The 7,159-nt window shown below is 53.9% G+C and overlaps 1 pseudogene; it reads left to right on the top strand.

Annotated features, from left to right (window-relative positions):
- On the top strand, positions 1-4,579 carry LOC138413945 (NADH-ubiquinone oxidoreductase chain 1-like; annotated as a pseudogene).
- The last annotated feature ends 2,580 nt before the right edge of the window (positions 4,580-7,159 follow it).

Here is a 7,159-nt window from a genome sequence, read left to right on the forward strand (position 1 = left end):
ATGCCTATTATCCCTATTCTTTTAGCCATAGCACACCTAACACTAACTGAACGAAAAATTTTAGGTTATATGCAACTCCGAAAAGGGCCAAATATCATGGGACCATACGGCCTATTACAACCCATTGCAGATGCAGTCAAGTTATTCATCAAAGAACGGCTACTACCAGCTACATCCTCCATCTCCATACTCATCATCGCCCCAATCCTAGCTACCCCTAACCGTACGAGTCCCCCTACTCCTTCATTAATAGAAGCCTGGGAGTGTTATTTATACTAGCTACATCAAGGCTGGCTGTATACTCTACGTGATCCCGATGGGCTTCCAACTCAAAATACACACTAATCGGGGCCCTACGAGCAGTAGCACAATTTCATATGAAGTAACACCAGCAATTATTCTTTCATTGGTTCTCCTAATAAATGGATCTTTCACTCTTTCAACCCTCATCACAACACAAGAACAATTATGATAATTTTCCCATATGACCACTGGCTACAATATTTCTTTCCATTCTAGCAGAAACTCATTGAGACCCCTCTGACCTGACAGGAGAATCTTGATCTTGCATCAGGTTTCAATGTAGAATACGCAGCAAGCCCATTCACTGTGTTTTTCCCAGCAGAAGATGCCAACGTTATCATGATAAATATCTTCGTGACAATCTTACTCCTAGAAGCATTCCACAACCTATACATACCAGAACTCTATACCACCAATTTTATCATCAAAACACTATTACTGGGTTTCCCTGGTGGCACAGTGGTTAAGAATTCGCCTGCCAATGCAGGGGACACAGGTTGGAGCCCTGGTCCAGGAAGATCCCACATGCCACGGAGCAACTAAGCCCATGCGCCACTATTACTGAGCCTGCACTCTAGAGCCCGTGCTCCACAACAAGAGAAGCCACCGCAATGAGAAGCCCATGCATCGCAACTAGAGAGAGCCGGTGTGCAACAAAGACCCAACACAGCCAAAAATAAATAAAATAAAAATAAATTTAAAAAAAACCTACTATTAACAGTCTCCTTCCTATGAATTCAAGCATCCTATCCTCGACTCTGATATGATTAACACATTTACTCTGAAAAAATTTCCTACCACTAACGCTAGCCCTATGCATATGACCCATCTCATCACCTATTATAATATCAAGCATCCCTCCACAAACATAGTATGTCTGACAAAAGACTTTGATAGAGTAAATGATACAGGTCTAAATCCTCTTATTTTTAGGATCATAGAAATTGAACCTACCTTTCAGAATTCAGAATTTTTCGTGCTTCCATATTACACCATATTCTATAATAAGGTCAGCTAAATAAGCTCTTGGGCCTCAAAAATGTTGGTTTATACCTTTCCTGCACTAATTAATCCTATCATCTTTATTATCATCTTAACAACCATTATCCCAGGAACTATAATAACCAGCTCCCACTGATTATTAATCTGAATCAGCTTCAAAATAAATATACTAGCCATTATTCCCATTATAATAAAAAGAATTTAACCCATGAGCTATAGAAGGATCCACTAAATATCTTCTAACACAAGCTGCCGCATCAATACTACTTATAATAGCAGTTGTTAACTTGCACTCCGGCCAATGAACCATCACCAAAATACTCAATCCAACAGCAGCAACAATAGCCCTAACCATAAAACCAGGCCTATCCCCATCCCACCTCAGTGCATCCCGTTAATAGCAGGCTCAACGCCATTAACACGACAAAAACCTGCACCCCCGTCAGTACTGTATCACATCTCACCATCTATCAACCTAAACCTCATATTATCTATAGCCCTGTTATCCATCTTAATTGGGGGCTGAGGTGGATTAAACCAAACCTCATTCAACATGCATGTAGTGGAGGATATTTTGCAACCACGTGGATGTAATAGAGGGTATTTTGCTAAATGAAATAAGTTAGAGAAAAACATACTGTATGAGTCTCACTTAAATGCGGAATCTAAAAAATAAAACTCGTGAACAAAAAACACTCAGAATGAACTAGTGGTTCCCAGCGAGGAGAGGCAGGGGGCGGGGTAATGCTGGGGGATGGGATCAAGAGGTACAAGCTACTGCGTATACAGTCAGCTTGAAGGATGTGCTGTACAACACAGGGAACACAGGCGATGCTGCACAGTAAGTGGCGCACGATGTACGTGCTGTAAAAGCTCGGAATCGCCACACTGTATATCCCAAAGGAACGCTGCTAGCTGACTACACCTCAGTGCAGTTATGCAGACATGACCGTAAGGGTGGGGCAGGGGACCCATCCCCTACACTGTTCAAGGTCACCTGCAGTCCCCGCGGTCCTGGCGTTGCCGGGTCTTCTTCCCGTCTCTCCAGCCTCTTCTTCCTGGGAGGGGAGGCAGTTCTGGTCTGCCTCAGGCTGTTCCTCTCAGAGATGAGGACTCAGCCTGGCCTGAGCATCTGCAGGTGACCCTTCTCCAGCGTTAACGTGGCACAGCGGGTAGGTTCGTGCCCCCTGGGCTCCGGCCCCAGCCCTGCTCCTGAGATGGACGAGGTCTAAGCACAGCCACGTGTGTCTCCTGGCCCTGTATGCCTGCCCAGGAGAACGGGGTGGGCAGCCTGAGAGCTCCGGCCTTCACTCTGCCAGCCACCCGCCCACCCACCGGGCTGTGAGGAGGCGCCTAAGACCCGCCTGGCCCAGGCCACCCCCAGACTGGCGAGCACGGTGGGCGTTATAACTGAAGCCGGCCAGCGAGGGACCTGGGGCCAGCCCCAGCCATGTCGGGAGCCAGAGACAGTCCTCCGCCGGGTCCCCCCTTCCCTGTGACACAGGCTGCTGCAGGGCCCCTGGATGACCTGCTCCAGGTCCCACAGCACGTGCTGCGCGGTACGCATTCAGCAGGCACTGAGCGCAGAGGTGACAGCATCTGTCGCAGCAGTAGCAGTAGAAGAAGTGTCTCTGGAGAACGCTCAGCGGGCGAAGGGCAGTAGTCACCAGCTCTGCGTGTGGTCACCTCGCTGGGAGAGGGGCAGGTGGCCGTGTTCCCAGGCCGGCTGCCCCAGTCGCCAGCATCCTTGCCCGCGGAGCAGAACAGGAGGCCTCCGTGCACGTGTGTCTGCAGAGAACAGGACGCAGCCAGGACCTGCAGGATCCGGGCTTCCCCAACCCGCAGCTGTGGCTCCATCCACACACAGCCCCACGGCCCACCCTCCTGCATCCCACCACCCTCCCCGCTCAGCTTCCCCCAGGCCCCGCCCAGCAGGGTCACGGAGCTGCCCAGCCTGAGGGTCATTCCAGGGGTCCACCTCCTGCATCACCCAGTCTCCTTCTGTCAGACTGGGGAGGTTGCTCAGGAAGCTAACAGACCTGCCCCATGACCCTGAAATCCTGCTTCTGGGTATTTATGGGCAGGACACAAAAAACAAGGTCTCAGAGGTAAAAGTTTTACCATGCGTCCACGCTACTGGGTACACGAGCGTTTACTGTGCACCTGGGAGTAGTCTGCACCTGTGTGGATACAGGCTGGGGTTTGGGGAGGACAGGGCAGGAGCTGGGACCCACCACGGTCAGAGGCAGATCAAGCCGGCCCTGTAAGAGGAGGGTGTCCGGAGGGTCTCGGAGATCAGAGCCCAGGCGGCGGGGAGGGGGATCTGAGCCTCTGCACCGAAGAGAACATCCAGATATTCTCACCTTCAAGTTCACCATCTCCCGCTGCCTCGAGGGCCCCGTCCGCACCCCGTCTAAGGCCTCTTCGCGCTGGCGCCAGGGGCCCATCCAGGCCTTTCTCAGCAGCCGCCCTCTCCCTGCACCTGACCGTTTCCTCTTCTGCTTTATGAAGGTTACCCCACAAACGCAGCGACAGCTCCCGACGCTGAGAGGTCCCGGGAGTTCACTCCTCCAACCGCCACTTTCCCTCTTCTCGGAACACCCGGCAAGGATCTCCCATACACGCGCCCCCCTCCAGCGCCCTCTGCCGCCCTCCGCCCCCCACATCGACAGGCCTGGCTCCCTCACCACCTCCCACCGCCCCGCCCCGCCCCATGGGCACTGGTACCGGACGCTGATGGCGTTCACTCGCTCGCTCGCTCGCTCCCCCTTCGCGAGGCTCCTCCTGGGGGTCCTGAACACGACCGTCTTCATCCTTCCATCCTCCCGCTGCTTTCCCCCATCTCCCAGCCTCTCCCATCGTGCCCTCCACAGGCGCCCCCCGGCCCAGCTTTCAGCTACATGTTCCCCACAGGCTCCCGGGTTTTACCTCCGCCCCGGCTGCAGAGCCAGCTTCCCTCGAATATCTCGTCCGCCGTGTCGGGCAGGCGTCGGGCTCCACTTCACCCCAAACCGGCTTTGATTTTCTCCACGGCCTGTCTTCCTTCAGCTTCATCTTCACTGCCTGTTTACGTCACAACTCCTGGCAGCGTCCTCGATTCCACCGTGTGATTCCTGAACATCCACTCCGTCAGCAGGCCCCGCTGACTCTGCCCGCAAGGCACACCGTCACCTCCACCCATGTCTCCCCAGCTTCCCAGCCTCCGCCGTCGTCCCGCTGCTCCCTACAGCCCGGCCCACACGGCAGAGCGACCCTGGTGCCCGCCCTCAGCTGAAGGTCCCCCAGCAGCCCTGCTCTCAGGGTTAGAGCTACAGACCTCACATGCCGGCCAGGCTGCCGATGCAGTTGCCCGGGGGTGGCCTGGGGCCCCAGAGGTCACAGCTGGGTTCCCATCAGCCCCAGGGCATTATTCCCTCCACACTCACGTTCCCCCAGTTACGGGCCAGGGTTCCGGGCACTGGTACCGTTACGACCAACAAATTCAGAAACAGGTGTTAACACTTCTCGCTTCTGTCAGTCGAGGATAAGATGACAAAAATGTATAATTTACTCTTCTCAGTGGAGAGCTGTTTTTGGAAAGCAGTTCTCACAAAACAGGAAATGTTTTGTTAGTATGTAACGGGTTTACTATATTTTAGTGATTACTATAAGTGAAAACCGAGACAACTATCGATACAGCCCACCAAATCCCAGCTCCACTCTCTCTGTGAAGTCAGTTGTCGCCCAGTCCTGAGACCAAACACATGAGGACACTGCCTGACAGGACGCACGGCAGCCACCCCTCTATCCTTAGGTCCCGTCGCTGTCCCACCCAACACTTGCCAAGACAGAAGAAGATCCAGGCGACAGGGATTCATTCCTGCCCTGGGGTTGTACATGGGGGACAAGTCGGACTCACCTCCCACTGTGGTGCGGGGGTGACAGCCGGGAGCAGGGTGGTGCCACCAACGGGCAGTCAGAGGAAACAGCAGAGGTGGAGGCGTCTGTCTGAGCTGCTCTAACAGGACCGGACTGGGGGCTTAAACACAAGTCGAGTCCTCACAGCCCAGAGACTGGACGTCCAGGACCAAGGTGACGGCAAATTCAATGTCTGGTGAGGCTTCTTCCTGGTTCACAGACAGCGTCTTCTCCCTGTGTCCTCACATGCGGGAAGGGCTGGGGGCTCTCTGGGGGCTCTCATCAGGGCACTAATCCCATTCACAGAGGCTCCACCCTCATGACATCATCACCTCCCAAAGGCCAACACCATCACGTCAGGCATTAGGATTCGACAGGAGCTTGGGGGACACACATTCAGATCACAGCACTGAACCGACGTACAGGATTCATGCTGAGGGCAGACCAGAGAGTGAGACCTCATTAGGGGGAGGACGAGTAATAAGGAATCCAGCCAGATGTTGATGGTGGTCAGAAGTTGAGCCTGAGGAGCTCTGACTAAACTGACAGGAATCTTGCTGAAATGAACAATGAAAATCCAGACGCTGAAGCCTGAAGGGTCAGGGCCTAGTTGGGAACTGCTCAGAGAAGCCCAACCAGTTTGGTCCAGGAGAGACTGTGACCCTCCTCTGCTCCAGACCACTTGTCACTTCTGTCACACTGGTCCAGGCTGTCCCTTCTACAGGGTGCAGGGGGGCACAGTGTTCCTGGAGCCCCAGTCCTGTTCCCAGAGCTCCACAGGCTCCCCCAGGGCGTGTGACAGGCAGACCTCAGATGTGAATCCAAGATCTCTCCATCACTGGAAACTGATCACAATAACACGAATCACATGACTTGGTGGGTGTCCCGGGGCATATAAACCTTGTTCACACTATGTTTCAACCTGTTATGTATACGGACTTGCACCTGAACAGCCTATACACCTTAACACTTCATCGCTAAAAAACGCTAACCAGCACCTGAGTTTTCCAAGTCAGAATCAGTAAAATCACTGTCACACATCAAATAACGGAAGTTTGAAACACTAAGAATAACTAAAACACGACAGAGTGAGTACATGCAGTTGGAGAATCGGCACCAGGTTTGCTCAACGCGGGACTGCCACAAACCTTGGATTTGTAAGAAACGCAGCATCTGCAGAGCACAGAGCAGTGGTCGCCGGAGCCCGTGGGGAACAGCAGAAACGTGAGCGGCAGCTACTCGGGAGAAATATGTTATCTGACCCAGTGCCAGGAAAGTCACCCAGGGTCCCACTCAAGGAGCACCTACCCTCAGCACAGGACCAGGCGGGGGTCTCACGTGCAGGAAGCACAGCTGCCCACCACCCTCTCCTCAGCCCTGCAAACAATGGCATTTCCCACAGTGGTCGGGGGACTCGGCCCTTGTCCTTCACATTCAGAGCCTGCCATCTCTTGGAAAAGCGTTAGTGACCCTGGGCTTGCCTCGTACCCGGTTCCTCAGGGCTCCATCCTGCAAGTCGGCCCCTTGGGTTGATTGGGAGGGGCTGCACAGGCCAGCCCCAGGCCAGCCCTCCAGACCCCAGAGGCCTGGGCCACCTTCCTCCCCTGCTGCCCCGGGTAATTCCAGAGAACTCGGTGCTCCGACGGCACGGGGTCCGCTTCTCACTTTTAAAGGTGAGCAGCTTCCCCTGACGGAGGCTTTGCTGGGGTGAGACCCCCTTTCCAGCTGTGGCCCGGGGGTCACACGACAACGCCCCCGGGATCAGCCAGGACGTGACAACACGGTTCCCTGCGTAGAGCCCGAGTATCTTATCTTGATCCACCCCGGAGGGGAGCCTGCCTGTCGCATCTTCATTTGGAAGTGGCAGCACAGGCGACTTACGTCTTGTGAAGTAACCCCACTTCCTCATAGCTCAGAAGACACTGAAATACGTACACCTGTGGTTTCTATTACGTTA

The sequence above is a fragment of the Delphinus delphis genome, chromosome 21 (genome assembly GCF_949987515.2).
Source record: "Delphinus delphis chromosome 21, mDelDel1.2, whole genome shotgun sequence".
Lineage (NCBI taxonomy): Eukaryota > Metazoa > Chordata > Mammalia > Artiodactyla > Delphinidae > Delphinus > Delphinus delphis.